General features: G+C 48.4%; 1 long non-coding RNA gene across 2 annotated transcripts in view; it reads right to left on the bottom strand.

Moving 5' to 3' along the window:
- LOC141088331 (uncharacterized) overlaps nt 1–26,612 on the bottom strand; it is a 103,763-nt gene extending 77,151 nt beyond the window's left edge. The window contains exons 1-4 of one of the 2 annotated variants that reach the window (XR_012231904.1): nt 26,555–26,612; nt 3,777–3,956; nt 2,244–2,352; nt 1,597–1,685 (exon numbers count right to left, since the gene is read on the bottom strand). This is a non-coding gene — a long non-coding RNA (uncharacterized lncRNA). Of the gene's footprint in view, nt 1–1,596; nt 1,686–2,243; nt 2,353–3,776; nt 3,957–14,076; nt 14,216–26,554 lie in introns of those variants that run through there. The other variant, XR_012231905.1, reaches the window with a different exon arrangement.
- Between the last annotated feature and the right edge of the window lie 400 nt (nt 26,613–27,012).

Raw genomic sequence — 27,012 nt, 5'->3', positions numbered from 1 at the left:
TGATCGCTGACTTCTATATGATAAGATTCCTCTGCCGTTCGCGCAAAGTGGTATCATGTAATAAGGCATCCTTTTACTTACATTGCACTGGTAAACAGTGATTTTGATGCCAACAATGTCTGAACGGTTTTATATTAAGTTTATGGTGCTGATTAAAAATATTACTTTGGTTTTGGCAGATTCCCTCTAGTTTCTGAAAAATTTAATAGTTAATTAATCACAATAGAATTCTGGCCTCAAAAAGTCGCTTTTATGGCACTGTAAGCCTACAAATTGAAATACAAAATAATTATATAGGCTATTTCATTACCTGAGATGCTGTTATAGTCAAAAGACCGACCGAAACACCAAAAGCTATTGCATTGGTTATCACAAACAAGTTGCATTGGGAGAAATCATTATTTTCATGGATGAAACAAAATCCATTTAATATGGGACACGAACACACAGGTTAAATGGAAGATTTGTGATTCACAATACGTAGTGATCTTCTAACCCCCGATATCTCAGGAGGACGTGACACACTTGTGACAATTACCTCAAAAACTACAACCAATTCAGCAAAAGTAATGGTGATCAAAGGACCTTCAGGAGGGGAACACACGGCATTACCCTATTTGTTATATATCCCTGTCCTGAAAGGTTTACATGGTGGGAAAAAATCTTTCCCTCTGTTTTTTCCATGGTACATACTCACAAGTGCTTTGCAGGTGGTTGGCTAGCATACCTGGCCATTCAGGGAACCGTAGCAGGGGGAAGGATAGGTTTCCTTTCCTGTGAATGGTCCCTGATTGGTGTATGTATTAGTACATAAAGGAGAGTGGGATAAAAGAGGGTAGCGGCACGGGTCCCTGTCTGACCTCTGGCAGTTTCCTAGCAGAAGTGCTGCCCCGCCATTCAGTCTCTCATGGCATTACGGTTAGTCATTCAGTCATTCGGATAAACGGCCTTGAGCCTTTTGGCCAAGCTGCGGGGATTGGTTCAAGTTTTTGATTATAATAAGTTACAAAATTCTTTGGTGGCCAATTTTTAGCTACTAAGTCAATGTGTCATAGTTGTGTTATTTTATGCGCTGTATAGGTATTGGGAGTAAGTTATGTAATGCCGTGAGATTTTTTTTAATTCAACACCCTCGAAATACCATAAATCTATTACAAAAAACCTTGGCACCTGACAATTTTTATTTTGCACACTAATGTTATAAGCAGATACAAAGCAGATCCTAAATGAATATTCTGATACTAAGAGGTTTTTTTTTACTTTCTGAATAGAAAATGAAACTGACGAGGAAATAAAATCAATATATTTCAGTATAGAGCTAGAAATGGAGGAAAAGAGACAAGGTAGGCGTGAGGATCAGCTCCATGTTATGTGATGTCAGGCAGTGAGAATAATTCATGTGGAGCAGATGTTATCTGTCAGTGATGGGATATGTATGATGGCTGACAATGATCCCTGACCTCTGTATAAGATTCCTCTGCCGTCCGGCCACTGTGACCGCACAGTCGTAGCATGTAATAAGTCGTCACTTTACTTACAGTATAGATACAAAGCAGATCCTATAAGAATATATTATTATTAAGAGGTTTTTCTTACTTTCTGATCAGATATTCCTGCTGACGAGGAAAGTAATTCTTCGATATATTTGAGTATAGACCAAGACAACTCAAAAAATGAAGAAAATTCTGAAAAGAGACAAGGTAAGTGTGATAACCAGCTCCATGTTATATGATGTCAGGCAGTGAGAATAATTCATGAGGAGCAGATGTTATCTGTCAGTGATGGGATATGTATGATGGCTGACAATGATCCCTGACCTCTGTATAAGATTCCGCTGATGTCGGGCCACTGTGACCGCACAATAGTATCATGTAACATCGAGTCCCTTTACTTACAGTATAGATACAAAGCAAATCCTATAAGAATATATTGTTACTGAGTTGTTTTTACTTTCTGACCAGAATTTCCAGCTCAGGAGGAAAAAGATCTGAGTATGGAGCAACAAAGCTCAAAAAATGAAGAAAAGAAGGGAAAGAGACGACGTAAGTGTGAGAATCAGCTCTATGTTGTGTGGTGTCAGTCAGTGAGAATAATTCATGTGGGTGAGATGACATCTGTCATTGATGGAATTGTCACATGTATGATGGCTGACGATGATCTCTGACCTCTGTGTGATAAGATTCCTCTGACGTCCGGCCACATTGACCGCACAGTAATATGTTATATGGAGTCCCGTCACTTACATTATATTTACTTCTCTTCTCATAGGTTCCCGCCTCCGCCGGATCTTATCATCCTGCCGGCGTGGATTAGCCAGGGCTGCTCAAGTATTTGCAGGTTGTTGCTGCTGCCCTGAAACACAGTAAACCTCCACATCTAGCACCCTGAAGTACAGCAGATCTGTACAACTGTGTGTACAAACAAGTCTTTTATTAAGATTTTTAACAATTGTAAAAGACCAAAAATTTTGTACACAAAAGCGGGACTAACTCCTAGCCGCGGTCTACGGACCAAACATTGGGCATGGGCAGGGCCTTGGGGGCAGATCCCAAGTGCGCTCAACCATGTGAAATAGCTTACACTCAGGAACATTGAGGGATAGCGCTATCGGATAGCTCTACCAGCTCATTTCCTTTAGGAATAGCGCTATGGGATAGCTCTACCCGTGCACTTTCTTCATGGATAGCACCATTGAATAGCTCTACCTGAACAGTATTAACGTCAGAGCTTTTTCATACACAAAGTAGGAGTGGCAGGAGAGGTACACCAGGTATTTATGTTTGCTGTTAGACTGCACATACGCCAGTCTGATGCATGGTTACACCCCAATGTTCGGTCAGTCTGATGCGTGGTTACACCCCATTGTGTGGTTCGTAATCCCAGCGCGCGCCCGAATGGCGCGCAGTCACTCGTTATTAATAAAAATAACTAAAAGCCGTTACTGTTGCTCGGATTCCATTTCATCTTGAAGTCACAACTAACTGTAAGTCACTAATTGCTCTTCTTGTCACTAAATGCATTTGTCATTATCCTGAATGCAGCAGTCAGGCTCATATTTCTGTCCAGCAGCTACACCGATGTCTCCACTCAGTACCAGTCATTGCACTCTCCCACAATGCTCTCCACAGTGCTGCACTGTGCTACAACTCCTCTCATTTGTCAGTCTACTACCATGTCTACAGTCCATTGAGCTAAGACTAGTGTAAGAAGGTGACATGGACTAGCCCTGTAAATATTGACGTCATTGTTTTATCTTGTTATCCTTGACGTGTTTGTGTGCAGTATATGTGATATGTACATATGTGTTTGCGGCCACATGACATTAGATATGTAGAGAGAGGTGTAGTTTGGGTATAGGGACACTAGATGGGGGCACTGAGCACACTTAGGTTGGGGCAACTCTGGAGGACACTAGTGGGTTAAGATGAGAGGAATAGTTAGCTGGTACTTGAGGAGCCAGATTTCCTGCTTGGAGCCAGTGTAGCCAGGGGTAGCCTCTGGTACTAAAGTGGAGGCAGAATACCAGAGCAGAGAAGTGGAGAATTGTGCCTACAGCAGCAGCCAGTGGGGAGAGCCACTGGAGCCGTTAGCTAGGGGCTGGAAGCTGATGTGAATTGAAGCCAGTCTGTGGAAGAAGTCAGCTTGTGTCTGGGAGCTCTTGAGCCAGGGAGAACAATAGAGGAGTCCCTGTGGAGACGACAGCCGGAGTCTGGGAGCTGCACGGATAGAATCACCAGTGCTGTAAAGGGGTGAAACACAATGTAGTAGACGGTTACCTTCGTGGTCTGTAGTCGGTTGCCAGGAGAGAAGACGAAGAGCCGCATTCACCGTGTTCCTTGTTCATTGTGTGGTCCACCCAAGTGAGTCTGAAGAAGTGACGTGCTGCTGTAGAGGAAGATGTACTGTTGGTATCACATAAAGAAAGAGTCCTGATGGCGTTTGGGATGTCCTGTGCCCTGAAGAAAATAAAGTTGAGCTGTTAAAGTTTATCCCGGCCTCTGCCTCCAATCTTTTGGTCCCTAGGAGGGAGCATTGTACCTGGGATGAAGCAGCCTCCAGCACAGTGAGTACTGGAGCGGCTGATGAGGCTACCCCCCGGCGACCGTGGTATTACACTAGCATCCTCCATAATCAGGACCTCCCACTCACACGTCCATGACTTTTTCTGTGCTGCACCAGCTCTCAGGAGTGCACTACTCCAGACAGTCAGGTTCATTCCCACTGTCTATGGATTTGAGTGTGCACTAAAAACAGATCTTTTTCGGCAGAACTTTTAAGTCATCTCACTAATCTAAGTTTTGCCCACTGCACTCAGCAGCACTTAATATCTGCACATATATAGATATTGGCTGATGACCTGTTTGTGCAGTCTTAAATCCTCGAAGATATGAAAACAAAACAACATGTTTAATATGGTGTGACAAAGTCCTGGAGGGGAGATATGTATCACTGCGGTCGTTAGCTTCAGTGACATGAACCTAAATAAACGCTCCAGCACCCAAAGTGCTGAGAGGGGTTAATCAGCCATGTTTAGGGCCAGGGTGAGTGACCATCTGTAAAGTGTGTGGAGTCCAGAGGATAAATACACAGCATTCTGCTCAGTGTTGAGCGTACCTGGAGGTGCAAGCCCCAAGCTGTGCTTTCACGATAAGGAAAGCTGAATTTTTTTTGTTATTTATTCCTGAGCGGGCAGATCCCCTCAGCAACACAGACTGTGCCATACGTTATGTTTTTGGTTTCCCGTTAGGCCAGAAAAGCTGTTTGTTTTGCTAACGCTGCACTGGTTTATGCAGTACCTTCAATAAAATAGTTGAAGATTTAAGAAACAGCGTTCCTGTGTCCACCTCTACGTGCAGCCGAGTGAGACGATCTACCACAGCAGCCAAATCATCCTTAATCATTGCAGAAACGTAATCATTGCAGACTTCACTTTAAGTTCCCACAATGAGTATTTGGTTTATTTTTGACACTGTTTTTTCACTGCACAAAGAACGCAACTTACAAGTCCAAGAAATCTCAGTATGCTGATGCCTTGTATAGTAGTTTTCAGCAACACCATTCATTTTATCATATAATTAGTGATGAGAGAGCCCTGAAATTATTGGCTGCTCTTACTCGTAAGAAGCTTTCCATAATGCTCGAGTGTTCGTCTCTAGTAACGAGTATAACTGAAGTCAAAAGGAAACTCGAGCATTTTTCTGGCGGACCTTCCCAGCAGGTCTTGGGGGGCATTAAAATTGCTGAAATAGATGGAAAAAGTGCTCACAAGGAATGAGAACAGCATGGGGAAGATGCATGAGCGCAACGTCAGACTAGAACTCCTTGGGCCCACTAGGTGCCCACTATGTAGATACATAAAAATAAATACAAGATCACAATTTGTGGTGTAAATAATAATATAAGGTAGTAAACGTCTTAATGATATAGCAGGAGTTGGGGTAGCCCATCTCATAGAATATAATGTAGCCTCCTCATAGAATATAATGTAGTGGGTCGCCCTCCCAGGGCTGTGGGGTACTCGGTACACCTGTGGTGTTTGGCAAGCAAGATGTTAAGCCAGCGCTGCGTGCAGATCCTCTGGGGCTGATGGTGTGTTGCAGCATAGATGGTGTAGCTCCCCACAGGTGAAGCTGTAACCCCAGGGCAGTGTAATGGCAATAGATGAGAATAGGCACAGGCGGTGTGAGGAATGTTGGTACCCAGATGTAGAGGTGCTGACGGTGTTAGCGCACAAATGAATGGAAGACACCAGGGCTTGCAGTTCCAAAGCTTTACTCACAGTCCGTGGCACATACTGGGGCCTGCCTCCGGGCCATGTCCTCCGGGGCAGAGACTCAATCGGCCTCCTGGGCAAGTCAGGATTCTCCTCTCCAACACTCCGCCAACATGTACCTCTCCTGAACGACTCCTCTATTGCACCTTAAGATGTGAAGAGCTCCAGTACCGTGGTACTCTGGAGTTCCTCCTGTCATATGTTCCTAACAACTCTACTTGTATGGCAGACAGCTGTAGCCTCTCTCGGGAACTCCCTTCTCTGGAGTCCTGGCTCTCTATTCAGTTGCTGTTGTGCCCCAAGTCTTAGATGGGAGTAGTGCATTTACAGCCAACTACTCCACCGGTGTCTGCTGCAGAACCATAAGTGCCCATACAACCTCGGGGACCGGGCCCCGGCCTTGCGCTGAGAACCTATAGGCAGGGTTCCTCTTCCAACCCACAACTCCTCTCTGTTCTCCTACTCCTTCGTTCCACACTGTTCTTTCTCTCTCTTATGGAAGCTTAGGTTGCAGTTCTACGTTTTTCTCCTTCTTGTTCCTTTCCCGTGCAAGCTGGCTCAGATCACTGAGGCAGCTGAAGCACTCCTTCTCTCCCTCTTCTAGGGATCTCCTTCTTCCCGGACCCGTCCTCAGACTCTCCTGACTGACAGTCCTTCTCTCGCCTGACCTCCCGCCAGACTGAACCTTCAGACTGCACTGTAATTTTAAACCTTCCAAACCTTTTATATGGATCTCAACTCCACCCACCTCCCAGCACATCCAGTGTTCCATGCAGGGAACCACCAAGGCACTCCTAATGTCTAGGAGGAGAGAGACAGCTCAATGTGGTTGTGCAGAACTACTCAGTTGTGTGGCATGAGAGTGTTGGAGTGTGGAAAGGAGTTCCCAACTTACCTAGTTGGTGGGTCACTACACCTTAGGAGAAGGTACAGTACCTCTGTAGCGACTGAGCCTCAGGGGCGCCACAGTAGCCCCCTCTTAGAATATTATGAAGCCCTTATATAGTATAATGCAGCCAGCTCATAGAATATAATGCAGCCCCATCATAGAATATAATGTAGCCCCCTCTTAGAATATGAAGACCTTATCTAATATATAAAGCTCAAGTGTGTGTATGTATGTATGGCACAGTCACACATCTGGACCCCGAGAGCGTCCTAAGCTATGTTGTGAGGTGAAATTTTAACCCCGCGCATTCCAATTCACCAAACAATTTTGCCCCTATCTGCATAATGGGGAAAAAGAGTGTGTGTATCAAGCCCCACCCCTCATTATGATGTCACAATGGTTGCCATGGCGACGCTGATGTCATCATAGGTTGCAAGCCCCGCCGCTCACTATGATGTCATAATGGTTGACTATGGGATGGAGGATGTGTGATGGGTATATGGGCACTGGACTATGGGATGGAGGATATGTATGACGGGTGTCACGTCGCCGTCAGACTCGGGGCCTGCTGTTCCGCCATCAGCCACTAGGAGGTGACGGACTGTCACGCCGCCCTCGGGCTCGGGGCCTGCTGTCCAGGCCTCGGCCACCAGGAGGCGCCAGACTGACACATCGCCGTCGAACTCGGGGCCTGCTGTTTCTGCCTCGTCCACTGGGAGGCGCCGTGGCTTGCACCCGAGTGATGGCGGCAACAGTGAAAGGGCTTCTGCGCAGGCGTCTAGTGAACGCAGACTCCGCTCCTCTGTCAGTCATGAAGGGGTTGGTGCATCATCATCAGGTCTGGTCCTGGGGGCGGTCCTGATGACATCAGCCCGGGAGCTTGTGAGGGATGACCTGATCCCTCAAATACCTTGGGACTGGGCTTGCAAGCTGCTGGATATATTCTTGGTTTCCCTGCGTGCTACTTTGTGATTTACTATAGTTTACTCTGACCTCAGTCTGGATTTCTGACTATTCTATTGCCTACCGTTTTTGTACCGTTACCGTTCTCCCGACTACTGACGCTGACCTTGGCTTGGATCCCTGACCTCTCTTCTGCCTGCTCATTCGGTACTTCTGCTATTCTCCTGTTTTGTGACCTTGGCCTGGACTCTCGAATCTGCCTCTGCCTGCCGTTTCTGTACCTCCACTGCTTGCCTGGTTCTGACCACGTTTTTGGCTACTTCCTGCTTTTGTATTGGCGACCGTTCTGCTCTGGCGCACTGCCCTTATTTTGACAGCGCCTCCTGGGCTATGCTGTAAATCCAGATCCCTGTATAGGGGTAAAGGGTATCGGGGTGCTGTCTTTCTGCAGCCCAGACTTGCAGATGGACGTTATATTATATCTGGCCAAAATAAAACTGCTTTTTGTATATATACCCAACATATATAAAAGCAGTTTCCCTGAACTTTTTTTTTTTCCTCTTCTTCTGCCTGAGTTGATTTAGCCTAAAACACCTGTTACTAGCCTCAGTGCACAGCCTGGAAGTTCATTTTCACCTTCCTGCTCAAGCATGCTGCAGTCAAGAGACTCCAGGGACAACGCTGAGGCTATGTGCACACGTACCGGAACTCTCGCGGAAATTACCGCGAGAATTCCGGAATTCCAGTCCGCGGGAAAATCGCATTTTAAATTCCCGCGGAAAAACTAGCATTTTGCAAGCGTATTTGGCTTGCAAAATGCTAGCGTTTTCCAAGCGATCTGTAGCATCGCTTGGAGAACTGATTGACAGGTTGGCCACACTCGTCAAACATAGTGTTTGACAAGTGTGACCAACTTTTTACTACTGAGGCCGCCTATGCAGCATCAGTAGTAAAAGATAGAATGTAAAATAAAATAAAAAACGGTGTTATTCTTACCTTCCGAAGTCCCGCGCAGGCGTTCCCAGTAATCCTTTGCGAAAATGCCCGCTATGACGTCAGTTCTCGCGGGATCGCGACGTCTCGCGGTAATTTGCGATGACGTCGCGCGAATGACCGCGAGACTTCGCGATCCCGCGAGAACGGACGCCATCGCGGGCATTTTCGCAAAGGATTACTGGGAACGAGAGCGTGAAGAGAAGCGGGAAGGCTGCGCAGGACGTCGGAGGGTGAGAATACAATATTTTTTATTTTTAAATTCTATTTTTTACAGGGATATGGTACCCAAAGTCTCCTCTCCTCCGGACCGTGGGTATCATCCGCAATTGTTCTGCTTACTTTCCGCATGGTGTGCACAGCCACATGCGGGAAGTAAGTGGAACAATGCATTCCTATGGGTGCGGGATCGCCGCGATTCCGCAAATTAATGAGCATGCTGCGGTTTTTACCGCGAAGCGATTCCGCCGCGGTAAAAACCGCAGCATTAGCACAGCATTGCGGAATCCCATAGGAATGCATGGGATGCTTATTTTTCGCGTTTTCGCGGCAAAATCGCGCAGTTAAAACCGCCGCGGAAACGCGAAAAAAACGCCAGCCTGAACGTCAGAGATCCATACCCCAGTAACATCAGCCTCTGGGCAGCTCCTGCTATGGTTGCCCAGAGGCTCAGGTACTGCCCGCAGATGCGGCTAAAATTTTATTACCTGTTTCTCTGTATTTTGGACAGAAATCTCTGTGTTTAAAGGCCTATGTGGATAGTGGGTCTGAAGGGAATTTTATAGACTCTTTGGCTGCTAAAAATCTTGGTGTTCCATTACTAAAACTTAATGTCCCAATTAAAACCACGGCTATTAATGGCATGTCCATTATTCAGGAGGGGGTTAAATTTGTTACTACCAAGATTGCTATGTCTGTAGGAGCATACAATACCGAGCTTATATCTTTTTTGTGATGGATAATTTATCCTCTGCAGTTATTTTGGGAATGCCTTGGTTACGCCAGCACAATCCTGTCATCGACTGGCACCTGGGAGATGTGGTGCGCTGGAGTTCGCAGTGTCAGGATAAATGCATATCAGTAGCAGTAAATCAAGTTAAACTTAAAACCCCCTTCATACCGTTTGCGCTCAGGGGCTATGAAGATGTCTTTTCTGTTAGTCTGAGAAGCTACCCCCCCACAGAGAGTATGATTGTCCTATAGATCTGATTCCGAATGCCCGTCTTCCAAAAGGGAGAATATTCAATCTCTCTGGTCCAGAGCGTCAGGCCATCAACGACTATGTAACAGACAGCTTAAAAAAAGGGTTTATTAGACCATCTATTTCGCCAGTTGGGGCTGGATTTTTCTTTGTAGAGAAGAAAGATGGTGGTCTCAGACCCTGCATTGACTACAGGGAAATAAATGCAATCACTATAAAGAACCAGTATCCGCTTCCACTCATCCCTGATCTTTTTAATCAGCTAATGGGAGCCCGTTGGTTTACTAAATTTGACCTCCGGGGGGCATACAATCTAGTCCGCATAAGGGACAGGGATGAGTGGAAAACAGCATTTAATACACCTCTTGGTCACTTTGAGTACCTTGTAACGCCGTTCGGACTCAGTAACGCACCTGCAGTGTTTCAGCACTTTGTCAATGATATTTTCAGAGACATTTGTGGGGTATGTCGTTGTGTATTTGGATGACATCTTGATTTACTCTGCTAACCCTGTGACACACGCTCAATACGTCCGTTCGGTACTGCAGAGACTGCGAGAAAACTGTTTGCTAAACTGGAGAAATGTGTTTTTTTTTGCCTGAAGAGGTACAGTTTTTAGGGTACATGGTCTCAGGCAGAGGGTTCCGCATGGATCCTGCCAAGATCCAACCTATTAAGGCTTGGGTGCAACCCAAATTGTTGAAAGCGCTGCAGCGATTTTTGGGATTTGCTAATTACTACCGCAAGTTTATCAGGGGTTTCTCAGAGATTGCCAAGCCACTCACGGATCTTACCCGGAAAGGGGCGGACGTGGCCAATTGGAATCCTGAGGCAATTCAGCCATTTTCTACACTAAAGGAGTGCTTTGTGGCCAACCCGGTTTTGGTTCAACCTGACTTAGACCGCCCATTTATTGTAGAAGTGGATGCCTCTGAAGTCGGAGTGGGAGCAGTGCTATCGCAAGGCACTGCATCCCTCACTCAGCTTCGCCCGTGTGCTTTTTTTTTTTCCCCGCAAATTCTCTGCCATGGAGAAAAACTATGGTATCGGGAATTATTGGCAATTAAATGGGCCTTCGAGGAATGGCGCCACTTCCTCGAAGGTGCCAAACACAAGGTCACTGTCATTACAGACCACAAAAACCTAACCTACCTGGAGTCAGCTAAAAGACTAAATCCCAGGCAGGCCAGGTTTGATTTTTTTTTTTTAATCACCTTTCGCCCTGGTACTAAAAATGTGAGGGCCGATGCCCTCTCTCGCAGTTTTTGTCCCACACAGACCGAGAACTGTGAACCAGTTCCGATATTGGCCAATGGGATCGTTGTGTCGGCAGTGTCCTTGGACCTTCTGGAGGAGATCCGTAGGTCTCCAGAACAAGCTCCTGACACTACACCCCCCAAAAAATTGTTCGTTCCGGCTACCTTTCATCTGCAAGTTCTTAAAGAATCACATGACTCTGTTCTGGTAGGCCATCCTGGTCTCAATAATACCACCAGGCTGGTAACTAGGAACTTTTGGTGGTCAAGGACTGTAAGGAATATGTTTCAGCGTGTGAAGTCTGTGCCCGCACCAAGTCCCCCCATAATCGCCCTGCCGGCTGGCTTCAGTCCTTGCCCACCCCTGAGAGTCCATGGACCCACATCTCCATGGACTTCATTACAGACCTGCCACCCTCAGATGGGGAAACGTGTATCTGGGTGGTGGTAGACAGGTTCAGCAAACAGTGTCATTTTGTTCCCCTGTCTGGGTTACCTAACTCTGAAACTTTCAATAGATTGTTCATTCAGCATATTGTACGTCTTCACGGTGTTCTGGCAAATATTGTGTCCGACAGGGGTACCCAGTTCGTCTCAAAATTGTGGAGGGCGTTCTGTAAACGCATTGGTGTGGAGTTATCCTTCTCCTCGGCCTACCACCCCGAAACCAATGGTCAAACCGAACGTACTAACCAGGCTCTGGAGCAATACCTCCGCTGTTATGTGTTAGGACATCAGTCCGATTGAGTGGAACATCTGCCATTGGCTGAGTTTGCTCTCAATAATCGATACCAAGACTCCATTAAGACTACCCCCTTTTTCTGTAACCATGGACTGCATCCGTGCTTTGGGTCATTCTCGGCCAGGATGGTGGAGTTCCCCGGGGTAGAGAAAAATATACATCGTCTGAAAACAATTTGGTCAGAGGTAAATTTGAGTTTGAAAGGGGCTCAGGTTAGACAAGCTTCGGCTGCAAACAGACGACGATCTAAGGGGCCACACCTGGGAGTTGGAGACAAGGTTTGGCTCTCTACTAAGAACATCAAGCTTAAAGTACCGTCTGCCAAACTCGGTCCCAGGTTTATCGGCCCATACGAAATTATAGAGGTGGTTAACCCGGTAGCCATCCGTTTAAAACTTCCGCAGTCATTCAAATTGCCTAACGTGTTCCACAAGTCTCTCCTCAAGCTGTATCGCTCCCCAGTTCACCCTGTCCAGTCCCCTCCTCCTCCTCCTGTTTCGGTCGGGGGAACCTTGGAGTATGAAGTCCAGGGTGTCCTTGACTCCCACCTTGTGAGGGGCTCAGTACAGTATCTTGTACACTGGAAGGGCTACGGCCCGGAGGAAAGGTCCTGGGTCCCTGCGGGGAACGTCCATGCCAAGGCATTAATTAGGAGAATTCATCTTCTTCACCCTGACAAACCGGGTTTTGAGGGGGGTACTGTCACGTCGCCATCAGATTCGGGGCCTGCTGACCCGCCCTCAGCCACTAGGAGGCGATGGACTGTCACGCCACCCTCGGGCCTGCTGTCCAGGCCTCGGCCACCAGGAGGCGCCGGACTGACACATCGCCGTCAAACTCGGGGCCTGCTGTTCCTGCCTCGGCCACTGGGAGGCGCCGAGGCTCGCGCCCGAGTCATGGCGGCAACAGTGAAAGGGCTTCTGCGCAGGCGTCTAGTGGACGCAGACTCTGCTCCTCTGTCAGTCATGAAGGGGTTGGTGCATCATCATCAGGTCTGGTCCTGGAACGGTTCTGATGACATCAGCCCGGGAGCCTGTGAGGGATGACCTGATCCCTCAAATACCTTGGGACTGGGCTTGCAAGCCGCCGGAAATATTCTTGGTTCCCCTGCGTGCTACTTTGTGATTTACTATAGTTTACTCTTACCTCAGCCTGGATTTCTGACTATTCTATTGCCTACCGTTTTTGTACCGTTACCTTTCTCCCGACTACTGACGCTGACCTTGGCTTGGATCCCTGACCTCTCTTCTGCCTGCTGATTCGGTACTTCTGCTATTCTCCTGTTTTGTGACCTTGGCCTGGACTCTCGACTCCTGGGCTCTGCTGTAAATCCAGATGCCTGTATCGGGGTGCTGTCTTTCTGCAGCCCAGACTTGCAGACGGACGTTATAACGGGTATATGGGCACGGGACTATGAGATGGAGGATGTGCATGATGGGTATATGGGCACAGGACTATGGGATGAGGATATGCATGACGGGTATATGGACACGTGACTATGGGATGGCGGATATGTATGATGGGTATATGGGCATGGGACTATGAGATGAAGGATGTGTGATGGATATATAGGCACTCGACTATGGGATGGAGGATAATTATAATTTGCTATAACTAACCATAGTTAGTTACTATGCCCTGGCAGCGCCGGGCTCTTCAGCTAGTATAGTATAATGCAGCCAGCTCATAGAATATAATGTAGCCCCCCTCACAGAATATCATGCAGCCCCATCATAGGGTATAATGCAGCCCTCCTGTAGAATATAATGTAGCCCCCTCATAGGACATAATGCAGCCCCCCGTAGAATATAATGCAGCCCCCTCTTAGGGTATAATGCAACCCCCTCATAGGGTATAATGTAGCCCTCTCAATACAGCATAATGCACCCTCCCATAGAATATAATGTAGACTCCTCATAGGGAATAATGCAGCCCTCTCATAGGGTATAATATAGCCCCCCTCAGGGTATAATGCAGCCCACTAATAGGATATAATGCAGTCCCCTTATATAATATAATGTAGCCCCCTCAGAGTAAAATGCTGCCTACTCAGAGTATAATGCAGTCCCCTCATAGGGTATAATGCAGCGTTTGCCATCTGTACATACGTATGCAGTGTCGGACTGAGGTGCCAACTTCCGACCAGTAACAATGGCTGTGGGGGCCCATTTTCATCTGCATACAAAAAATACACTACCGTCATTCAAAAATGTACCTATATCTCTATATAATAATAAACTAGGTAGTTTGGTTAATGAATGATGAGATGCTGTTTTTTTTCTCTACGGAGTAAATCATGTAAATTATGCCAAGAATTACCCATGTAGGGAGGTTGGGGGCCCGTGTCTGCACAGGGGACCTCCGTGGGATTCCCCTATGGGCCAAGCCTGTATATGTCACATCCGCGAGTCCGATTGATGTCTGTGACGCTAGTCACTACTCATAGACAGGCCGTGAGGCAGAAGAGTCAGACATTCCGGGGTCAATACTGAAAAAGACAACGGTGTAAGTCAGGTCACAGTCCAGGGTCAATAACAAAAGATAGCGGATCAAAGGACAAGACAGACGGAGAGTCAGAACACGGTCTAAAGGGTCAGGCAGCAGAAGATTAGACCTCAGAGCAACATGTATATCGTGTAGACCGCTCTCTCAGCCTCCCATATATCGTACAGACCGCACTCTTAGCCTCCTATATATCGTACAGACAGCACTCTCAGCCTCCTATATATCATACAGACCGCACTCTCAGCCTCCTATATATCGTACAGACCGCACTCTCAGCCTCCTATATATCATACAGACCGCACTCTCAGCCTCCTATATATCGTACAGATCGCACTCTCAGCCTCCTATATATCGTACAGACAGCACTCTCAGCCTCCTATATATCATACAGACCGCTCTCTCAGCCTCCCATATATCGTACAGACCGCACTCTCAGCCTCCTATATATCGTACAGACAGCACTCTCAGCCTCCTATATATCATACAGACCGCACTCTCAGCCTCCTATATATCATACAGACCGCACTCTCAGCCTCCTATATATCATACAGACCGCACTCTCAGCCTCCTATATATCGTACAGACCGCACTCTCAGCCTCCTATATATCGTACAGACCGCACTCTCAGCCTCCTATATATCATACAGACCGCACTCTCAGCCTCCTATATATCGTACAGACCGCACTCTCAGCCTCCTATATATCATACAGACCGCACTCTCAGCCTCCTATATATCGTACATATCGCACTCTCAGCCTCCTATATATCGTACAGACCGCACTCTCAGCCTCCTATATATCGTACAGACAGCACTCTCAGCCTCCTATATATCATACAGACCGCACTCTCAGCCTCCTATATATCGTACAGACCGCATTCTCAGCCTCCTATATATCGTACAGACCGCACTCTCAGCCTCCTATATATCATACAGACCGCTCTCTCAGCCTCCTATATATCGTACAGACCGCACTCTCAGCCTCCTATATATCGCACAGACCACACTCTCAGCCTCCTATATATCGTACATATCGCACTCTCAGCCTCCTATATATCATACAGACCGCACTCTCAGCCTCCTATATATCGTACAGACCGCACTCTCAGCCTCCTATATATCGTACAGGCCGCACTCTCAGCCTCCTATATATCGTACAGACCGCACTCTCAGCCTCCTATATATCATACAGACCGCACTCTCAGCCTCCTATATATCATACAGACCGCACTCTCAGCCTCCTATATATCGTACAGACCGCACTCTCAGCCTCCTATATATCGTACAGACCGCACGCTCAGCCTCCTATATATCGTACAGACTGCACTCTCAGCCTCCTATATATCATACAGACCGCACTCTCAGCCTCCTATATATCGTACAGACCGCACTCTCAGCCTCCTATATATCGCACAGACCACACTCTCAGCCTCCTATATATCGTACATATCGCACTCTCAGCCTCCTATATATCATACAGACCGCACTCTCAGCCTCCTATATATCGTACAGACCGCACTCTCAGCCTCCTATATATCGTACAGGCCGCACTCTCAGCCTCCTATATATCGTACAGACCGCACTCTCAGCATCCTATATATCATACAGACCGCACTCTCAGCCTCCTATATATCATACAGACCGCACTCTCAGCCTCCTATATATCGTACAGACCGCACTCTCAGCCTCCTATATATCGTACAGACCGCACGCTCAGCCTCCTATATATCATACAGACTGCACTCTCAGCCTCCTATATATCATACAGACCGCACTCTCAGCCTCCTATATATCGTACAGACCGCACTCTCAGCCTCCTATATATCGTACAGACCGCACTCTCAGCCTCCTATATATCGTACAGACCGCACTCTCAGCCTCCTATATATCATACAGACCGCACTCTCAGCCTCCTATATATCATACAGACCGCACTCTCAGCCTCCAATATATCGTACAGACTGCACTCTCAGCCTCCTATATATCATACAGACCGCACTCTCAGCCTTCTATATATCGTACAGACCGCACTCTCAGCCTCCTATATATCGTACAGACCGCACGCTCAGCCTCCTATATATCGTACAGACCGCACTCTCAGCCTCCTATATATCATACAGACCGCACTCTCAGCCTCCTATATATCATACAGACCGCACGCTCAGCCTCCTATATATCGTACAGACCGCACTCTCAGCCTCCTATATATCGTACAGACCGCACTCTCAGCCTCCTATATATCGTACAGACCGCACTCTCAGCCTCCTATATATCGTACAGACCGCACGCTCAGCCTCCTATATATCGTACAGACCGCACTCTCAGCCTCCTATATATCATACAGACCGCACTCTCAGCCTCCTATATATCATACAGACCGCACTCTCAGCCTCCTATATATCGTACAGACCGCTCTCTCAGCCTCCCATATATCGTACAGACCGCACTCTCAGCCTCCTATATATCATACAGACCGCACTCTCAGCCTCCTATATATCATACAGACCGCACTCTCAGCCTCCTATATATCGTACAGACCGCACGCTCAGCCTCCTATATATCGTACAGACTGCACTCTCAGCCTCCTATATATCATACAGACCGCACTCTCAGCCTCCTATATATCGTACAGACCACACTCTCAGCCTCCTATATATCGTACAGACCGCACTCTCAGCCTCCTATATATCGTACAGACCGCACTCTCAGCCTCCTATATATCGTACAGACCGCACGCTCAGCCTCCTATATATCGTACAGACTGCACTCTCAGCCTCCTATATATCATACAGACCGCACTCTCAGCCTCCTATATATCATACAGACCGCACTCTCAGCCTCCTATATATCGTACAGACTGCACTCTCAGCCTCCTATATATCATACAGACCGCACTCTCAGCCTCCTATATATCATACAGACCGCACTCTCAGCCTCCTATATATCGTACAGACCACACTCTCAGCCTCCTATATATCGTGTAGACCGCACTCTCAGCCTTCTATATATCGTACAGACCGCACTCTCAGCCTCCTATATATCGTACAGACCGCACTCTCAGCCTCCTATATATCGTACAGACCGCACTCTCAGCCTCCTATATATCGTACAGACCGCACTCTCAGCCTCCTGTAACAGATACTTTCTACAAGAGGTTGAGTGTGGTATGTACAGTATATAGGATGCCGCTATTGTGGTATGTACGGCATATTGGCCTCGCATATGACATACAGACTGTCGCCCTCTTAGATACTGTACAGACTGCACTCTCTGCCTATGTACGGCATACAGGAGGATGATAATGCGGTCTGTACGGTCGATATACAGGCCTCATATGACATATTAGGCCATATAAGAGTGTGGTGTGTGTATCTTATATAGGAGGCAAAAATGGGGCCCCAAATGCTAGCGTATTGCACAACACACAGAAGCATTTCGATTGTAGTTACATGCGCTGAGTTCAGGACGCTAAATGAGTGTGATCGACAATACTGAAGTCGTTCAACGCTTGTTTCCCTGCCTCTTTCCACCGTCTGAGAAAGAATGATGGGGACAGAACAATCACTAATGGATCAATCTGTCCCCATACAGTATCATGTTATCAGCAGCACATCTAAAGTTTACACCCCATAGTGCTCCATATAATATAATGTGCCCCATAGTTTTCCATATATTATAATACACTCCCCATAGTCCTCCATATAGTATAATATACTCCTCATAGCCCTCCCCTCAGTCCTCCATATAATATAATACACTCCTCCATATATTAACATACACTGCTCAGTCCTCCATATAGTATAATACACCGCCAGTCATCCATGTAGTACAATTGACTTCCCATAGTATAATGGGTTCCCTGAAAATTGCCCACACGGAAAATTGCCAATTGCAGCATCACAAAGTTTAAGATCTATGATTTTTGATGTGCAAGGTGAGAATGTTCACATGATATGTGACTAACTTGTGATTTACAGTTGACCTAGTGCAAAACTGCAAAAATTGATGAAGATCTGTGTTTGTAGCAGTCTGTCATTATCAGCAATAGATATAGTCTGCTCTTACCTCTCACTGATTCTGCCTTAGGCCGGTTTCACATTTGCGTCCCAGGGCGCAGCGACGGCCTGCGCACGGCCGCCGCTAAGCCCCGCCCCCTGCCGTGCCTCCGCCGGTAGCTCTGCCTACGGGCGCATGACGCTGCATGCATCATGCGTCCCCTATCTTTATCCCTGAGGACGCAGGCCGTGCGCAGTATGCATTTTGGCTGCGCCTGCTTCCTTTTGACGGTGCGCCGACCAGCGCCAAACGCAACCTGTTGCAATTTGGTTGCGCTCAGCGCACCGTCAAAAGGATGCAGGCGCCGCCAAATGCATACTGCACACGGCCTGCGTCCTTAGTGATAAAGATAGGGGACGCATGCAGCGTCATGCGCCCGTAGGCGGAGCTACTGGCAGAGGTGTGGCAGGGGGCGGGGCTTAGTGGCGGCCGTGCGCAGGCCGTCGCTGCGCCCTGAGACACAAATGTGAAACCGGCCTTACTCCTCCCACCAGCCCAAAACAGCAGCACATGCAGAACCAGACGCAGTGTGATCCAGAGGAGCCATCACTGCTATCAGTACTCACAAAAGTATCACTGTATTATCTATGGAGTAACATGGGACTGCAAGTCACATCTAATACATTATCCTCTCAGTGGGAGCCCACCAAAAGCAGGGAGCTGCTGGCAGAGATAGTTGTTCCTGGAAGTCAAGAAGGCACAGCAGAAAGGTGAAATTCTGCCACTTGTACCACCTTGTGTACTTGCTGAGAATGTATGTTTTTGCAGTAGAGTAACTGGAGTCCGATGGGCCCCAGTGCCAAATTTGGACCTGCCCCCCCCCCCACACACAGACACACATTGGTCAGATGTATGGGCCACTGTAGTGTTCTAAATTCTATAAAGACTTATGAATTGCCCCTTTCATTATGTAGTAAAATGTCCCCCATCCTGTTATATATGCCTATCATCCTGGTGAATATGTCCGCATCCTGGTATACAGTATATGTCCCAATGCTGGTATATATGGTCCAAATGGTCTCCATCCTGGCATATACTGTATATGGTCCCCATCCTGGTATGTATGGTCCACATGGTCTCCATCCTGGTATATAAGCCCACTTCCTGGTATATATGTCCCCATCCTGGTTTACATGGTCCCCAATCCTAGTGTATGTGTCCCCGTTCTGCCCCTAATGCATAATTAAAAACAAAAACATTCTTCTCACCCTTCCTCTGCTCCCATGTCGCCCAGTGTCTTTTGTATCCACCGTACAGCCCGGCAGCTGACATCGGAGTGTGCGCCATTGTCATGCGCCGCTCCCTGTGGCTGCACCTCTGACGTCAGCTCACAGCCACTACATGTGTTGCAGTGCAGCATGTATCGCAGTGCAGGGGCCCGACGGGTCTCTGCAACACCATGCATGTCATCTGGATCTGCGTCTTCAGTGATGACGGAGATCCAGCAGAAGCAGGCATCTGTACCCCCATGCCTGCTCGTGGCCTTCATCGCTGGGACCACAGTCGTTGCACCTCTGTTTTTTTCTGTTGGTGAACCAATAGTCTTACCAATGTGTGTTCCCCGCACCCTGTGTTGTCTGAGTGGTGTTCTACCCGTGGGGATCGAGTGCGGGCGTTCAGTGGGATGAGCCCTGGTTTTTACGGGCTCTCGAAAGACAGCTAGCTCAGCAGACAAGAGCACCCACTGACCGGTGTGTCTCCATAGTGATGTCACTGACCAACAGAGGAGCTGGAAGTGGCAGAGCAGCGCCGCTCTCCCATTGATTTCAGTGGCAGTGAATCTGGCGCCTGCACTTCCTTCCCTGTCCACTTATGACTACCAAGAGTAAGAGTGAACAGATCCTATCATACACATATACTGCAGGTGTAGGCAGGCATAGGATGACAGAAAATGCAGAATGGATTTGATTAAGGGTCTCTAGGCCCATACACACCACAGAGAGTGGAATTATTTTTAGCACAGTGGAATGCCAAATCGTAAGAACAGAATCTGTACTCTGGGACTAGGTATGGGTGAACCGAACCTGTAGAACCCGGAGAAGAAAGCTGGCCCAGAGACCTGTGGTGAAATCCATTCTGCATTTTCTTTGCTGCCTGTGTTGTGCTGTATTGTATTTCAATGGAGCCCATGGAAGTCAACTGGGTTTCCTTGTTGACATTATTTCACATGTTCCTTACAGCGCTCCCCCACCCCCATTGTTTCAAATTGGCAATCCTGTCATTCTATTTGGTACAACCCCAGTGAACAATGGCTTTCCAGCTGTGCCAGCCAACTGTGTTTTGGTTAGTTAAAGCATGAACTTTAATAGCTCTATCCCCATATTTATTAATTTCTTTTCAATAAAAGTGTATTTTGAGTTTGTCTAAAGCAGAGGTCTCAAACATGCGGCCCCTGAGGCAGTCATCTGCGGCCAGCAGTGCACCACCTGTCTCACCCCGAGGCAGGTAGAAGGGGGAAGGCACGCATTCAGGAGCATGCTATTAGTGATGTGTCAGTCACGAACGATCCGACACAAAGAGCTGGCTCCCCACGGTGAATGATGGGAGCCGGCACCCCAGTGAGAGCCACTAAAATCCTTGAATGGCTCTCACTGGGCCTAAAATCCCAATATTTGGCAGACGTAACTCCGCCCACCGGAACAAAACTCTGCCACTAAGCAATCTAATTGGGGGTTATGCGGTAGGTGGGCGGAGTTTAGGACACCATATCACATATACAATAGGGATCCATTTAGGATCCAAAAGGAGTCGAAAAAGAGCTGGCTCTTTTTGGTGAGCGGAGGCGTGAGAGCTGGATCACCAAAAAGAGCCGGACTGCCCATCACTACATGCTATGGCTACTCTGGGTGCACAGGACCTGTGATGAGGTCACAGGAGGGGGAGGAGTCAGGGGTCACATGATCAGGGGCCTCAGTGTGTGCAGGATGCTGCTGTCTGTGTCTGTTAGTGATGGGAAGTTCGGCTCTTTTTGGCGATTCGGCTCCGCTCACCATAAAGAGCCGGCTCTTTTTTTTTTATATTAATCCGTTTTCCACAGTCCTCGTTCCAGGTCTTTGCCTGTAAAGTGAGGGCCTCATTCTCCACCTGTATAAGGATCTAGTGACGCAGTGCAGACTGTTATTCAGCATTGCTGTCTCCTCAGATTGTCAGCTCTTGTGATCAGGCTCCGGCTCCTTGGTTGCAGTCTTACCATGTATTCCTTTCTAATCTGGCGTTTTTTGTACATGTCCAGTCTGGATTAGTAAGTGCTGCAATCTGTGTTGGTGCTGTATAAGAGGGGAGGGGAGAGAGAGGAGAGGGAGAGACTGGTGAAAGAAAATGGGGCTCGGAGCCTGCGCAGTATGAAATCCACATGCAGATTGGCATCCTGATTCTGGTGCATCTACAGTGACAATCATATGGTTTTGCTGACACATATCAGGATGTCTGCAGATTTTTTTTTTAACACCCAAAATTCGCAACAAGCTGCGTTTTGGGAGAACATGGAAAATCCTGATGCATACAGCTCCTGATGCAAACGCAGGTCCGTGCGTCCCTATGTTAAGCATAGAGATCTAATCTGGATCAGGATTGGTACGCTTCACAACGCACAGTACCAAAACGCTAGTGTGAACGCTGCCCCTAACCAGGTGCCCCCATGTCATATACATGCTCCCAATACATTTTATCATCATTACCACACTGTAACACAGGGCACAAGCTCTTCTAATGAGGCGGGAAAGATCACTGTATGACAGAGCAGCATGCGGACATAGTCTAGATTATGTCTGCAGTCTGTTCCCATGCAGTTTCATCACTTTCTCATACAGCACATCCCTCACTTCCGAGCATCAGAGCCGCAACACGGATCCCTGCACACGGACCCGTGTTGTCCTGGATCCGTGCTCCATGTTAATTCCAGATGTGTAGCCGCGGATCCGTGCATCTCCCTGTGCCTCATGTTTTTCAGATGACACAAAACTGCAACAAGTTGCGTTTTTGTGCATCTGATAAAATATGCAGACATGCGGATCTGTGAGAAAACTGTGACACCTGGATGCACACGCAAGTCCCATCCGTCACCACTGAAAGTCAATGGAGACAAAAACGGATCCGAGTGCAGCCGAAATATACAAGTGTGAAACCAGCTTAACCCTATAAGGCCATGTGCACACGGTGCAGATTCTGCTGCGGATCCGCAGCAGCTTTAGGTGCGTTGTACAGTACGATTGTTTTCAATGGTAAACTGAAAAACGCTGTGCATATGCTGCAGATTTTTCTGCGCGGATTTGCTGCGGGTTCAAATCCACAGCATGTCAATTCTTTGTGCGGAATCCGCTGTGGTTTCAAACCTCCATTGTAGAGGTGTGAAACCGCAGGGCTAACCCGCAGGCTAATCCGCAGGTCTTTTTTACCTGTGGATTTTTCCAAATCCGCAGCACCAAAAATTATGTGTGCACATGGCCTAATTATTGGGGCTGGACCTAGATCTCTGCACAGTTTTGCCTGAAATCGCTTTATTATATTGCTTACCCTTACCCTACCCTCAGCAAGAACTGCCGCTTCTCCCTGTAGGGTTCCTGTCCTGTGTGACTGTCCTGAATCCTCCTCACTCACTCAGTGCTGCACTGCTGCTGATGCTGAGCTGAGTCGGCTGACTTTAACTAATAGTATACTATAGTATAGTATATGTGAGTCTACATGAGACCAATTTGCTGAATCACTTGAGTTTAACCCCTCTACAGTCACATGCCATATACTGTATGCCATGCATGCATGTCTGAAGCTAGGAGGAGTATATCACTTTAAATATTTCCACTCACTCCAGCACAGACAGCACACATTTCCCTCTCTGTCTCCTGACAGCTCTGCCTCCTCCCAGATGAGTCACTGCCACTGCCTGGTGCCAGAAAAAGAAAAAAAAAAAAAAGAACCGGCTCGTTCACAGTGCAGAGCCGGCTCATTTAGTTCCCAGTGGGGAGCCGGCTCTTTGAATCGGATCGTTCATGAACGACACATCACTAGTGTCTGTGCTGGTTGCCATGGTGCTGGATGCGGGTAAGTTTGTGTGGTGTCAGGAGGGGTGGTGTCAGGAGGGGTTTACAGGGTGAATGTAGCAAAGCCGTATGTGTACAAGGTGTACGGAGCAGAGCCATGTGTATACGAGGTGTACGGAGCAGAGCCGTGTGTATACGAGGTGTACGGAGCAGAGCCGTGTGTATTCGAGGTGTACGGAGCGGATCCGTGTGTGTTCGAAGTGTATGGAGCGGAGCCGCATGTGTGTACGAGGTGTACGGAGCGGAGCAGTGTGTGTACGAGGTGTACGGAGCGGAGCAGTGTGTGTACGAGGTGTACGGAGCGGAGCCGTGTGTGTACGAGGTGTACGGAGCGGAGCCGTGTGTGTACGAGGTGTACGGAGCGGAGCCGTGTGTGTACGAGGTGTACGGAGCGGAGCCGTGTGTGTACGAGGTGTACGGAGCGGAGCCGTGTGTGTACGAGGTGTACGGAGCGGAGCCGTGTGTGTACGAGGTGTACGGAGCGGAGCCGTGTGTGTGCGAGGTGAGCGGAGCTGTGTGTGCGAGGTGTACGGAGTGGAGACGCGTGTGTACGGAGCGGAGCCGTGTACATACGAGGTGTACAGAGCGGAGTCGCATGTGTACGAGGTGTAGGGAGTGGAGCCGCGTGTGTACGAGGTGTACAGAGCGGAGCCGCGTGTGTACGAGGTGTAGGGAGTGGAGCCGCGTGTGTACGAGGTGTAGGGAGTGGAGCCGCGTGTGTACGAGGTGTAGGGAGCGGAGCCGCGTGTGTACGAGGTGTGCTTAGTGGAGATGTGCGTGTATTTTGGCATGGGGGGGGCCCCATTTGAAGTTTTGCACCAGGGCCCATAATTCTGTAGTTATGCCACTGCTCACGCTAGAAGAGAGGAGTGCGCCGCTCCGGAGTGGCTGTGGCCCTGCGTGATGATATCCCTCTGGCGCTGTGTAATGACATCACGCCAGCGCGCAGAGAGCAGATGCGTGACTCCCCCCCCCCCCATTGCTGGATTTTACACGTGACTGTGGCTGTGCATGTACAGAGAGATGATAGCGCAGGCTCACATGCAGAGCTGACACTATCATCCGCTGAGGTAAGCTGTACATCGCACCTGACAACCTATTTGAACGGTCACGATCGGTATTAGCATATCATGTGAACATCCTCATCTTGCACCTCAAATATCAAAGATCTGAAACTTTGTGATGATGAAATTGACAATTTTCCGTGTGGGCAATTTTCTTATGGGCATTTTTCCTGTGGGCATTTTTCTGGTCACCAGTATAATGCATGCCATAGTGCTTCATATAGTATAATGTATTGCCCAAAGTCCTCGATACAGTATAATGCAGCCCCGCCATAAAATATAATGTAACCCCCATAGAATATAATGCAGCCACCCCTTAGAGCATAATGTAGCCACCCAACATAATATAATGTAACCCCCCATAGAATATAATGCAGCCCCCTCATATAGTATAATGCAGCCCCTCCATAGAATATATGACAACCCTTTATATAGTATAATGTAGCCCTTCCATAGAATACAATGTAGCCCTCCTCATATAGTATAATGCAGCCCCAATAGAATATAATGTAGCCCCCTCATAAAGTATAATAAAGCCCCCATACAATATAACCTAGCCCCCCATAAAATATAATTCAGCCACCCATAGAATACAATGTAACCTCCACATATAGTATAATGTAGCCCCTTCATAGAGTATGATGCGATCACCTCCCATAGAATATAATAAAGATAATACAGCCCCCCATAGAATATAATGTAGCCACAAATAGAATATAATGCAGCCCACCTCCCCATACAATATAAAGTAGCCCCCAAATTACATAAAACAGCATCCCCCATGGAATATAACACAGCCCACAGAGTATATAACACAGCCCCACATGGTATATAGCATAGCACTAAGGTATACAGCACAGCCTCACATGGTATACAGCACAGGCCCATGGTATATAGCACAGCTCCACATGATATAGAGCACAGGCCCATGGTATACAGCACAGCCCCAAATGGTACATAGCACAGCACCATGGTATATAGCGCAGCCCCACAAGGTATACAGCACAGGACCACAGGGTATACAGCACAGCCCGCCATTGGTAACAGCACAGGTCCATGGTATACAGCACAGCCCCACATGCAGTGGCGTAACTACAAACTTTCAAATGGGGCCCCTCCATTCCAAAATAAACGCACATCTCCGCTCCTTACACCTTGTACACGAGCGGTTCCGCTCCGTACGCTTTGTACACACGCGGCTCCGCTCCGTACGCTTTGTACACACGCGGCTCCTCTCCATACGCTTTGTACACACGCGACTCCGCTCCGTACGCTTTGTACACACGCGGCTCCGCTCCGTACGCTTTGTACACACGCGGCTCCGCTCCGTACGCTTTGTACACACGCGGCTCCGCTCCGTACGCTTTGTACACACGCGGCTCCGCTCCGTACGCTTTGTACACACGCGGCTCCGCTCCGTACGCTTTGTACACACGCGGCTCCGCTCCGTACGCTTTGTACACACGCGGCTCCGCTCCGTACGCTTTGTACACACGCGGCTCCGCTCCGTACCCTTTGTACACACGCGGCTCCGCTCCGTACGCTTCGTACACACGCGGCTCCGCTTCGTACACACGCGGCTCCGCTCCGTACGCTTCGTACACACGCGGCTCTGCTCCGTACGCTTCGTACACACACGGCTCCGCTCCGTACGCGTCGTACACACGCGGCTCCGCTTCGTACGCTTCGTACACACGCGGCTCTGCTCCGTACGCTTCGTACACACGCGGCTCCGCTTCGTACACACGCGGCTCCGCTCCGTACGCTTCGTACACACGCGGCTCTGCTCCGTACGCTTCGTACACACACGGCTCCGCTCCGTACGCTTCGTACACACGCGGCTCCGCTTCGTACACACGCGGCTCCGCTTCGTACACACGCGGCTCTGCTCCGTACGCTTCGTACACACGCGGCTCTGCTCCGTACGCTTCGTACACACGCGGCTCTGCTCCGTATGCTTCGTACGCTTCGTACACACGCGGCTCCGCTCCGTACGCTTCGTACACAGGCGGCTCCGCTCCGTACGCTTCGTACACACGCGGCTCCGCACGCTTCGTACACACGCGGCTCTGCTACATTCCCCCCCCCCCCCGACCCCACACAAACTTCCCAGACCCTCATCCAGCACCATGACAACCTGCACAGCAGAGACCTGCAGACCCGAGGCTTCTGATCATGTGACCACTGACTCCTCCCCACCTGTGACCTCTTCACAGGTCCTGTGCCAGAAGAGAATACACAGCCTAGCGATGCGGTGGCTCGGTGCACAAGGTCATTTTTCCAGACCCCCCACTACTGTGCTTTAGGCAGCCCCCAAATCTAAGAAGCATCATTGTCAGAAGCTCCCTGTCCTCTCCAACAGCTGCAGGAACCACTGGACTCAAGTTAGTCTGCAGTTAGCTATTAGTTAGCTATTAGATTTTCACGTTTGATGACTCATTCATAGATTGGATATTGTTTGGGTAAAATTTTGTTCAGGACTTTGAGATGTTTATTTTTACTACTTGTCGTCCTGGATTATTCACGTAAATCGCTTATTTATGTTGTGCATAATCAAACGCACTCAATCGTACATAAGTTCAATTTGAAAAGAGG

The sequence above is a fragment of the Dendrobates tinctorius genome, unplaced genomic scaffold, assembly GCF_039654945.1.
Source record: "Dendrobates tinctorius isolate UK_male_01 unplaced genomic scaffold, ASM3965494v1 ptg000038l, whole genome shotgun sequence".
Taxonomy (NCBI): Eukaryota; Metazoa; Chordata; class Amphibia; order Anura; family Dendrobatidae; genus Dendrobates; species Dendrobates tinctorius.
This window is presented reverse-complemented; position numbering and strand designations above follow the sequence as displayed.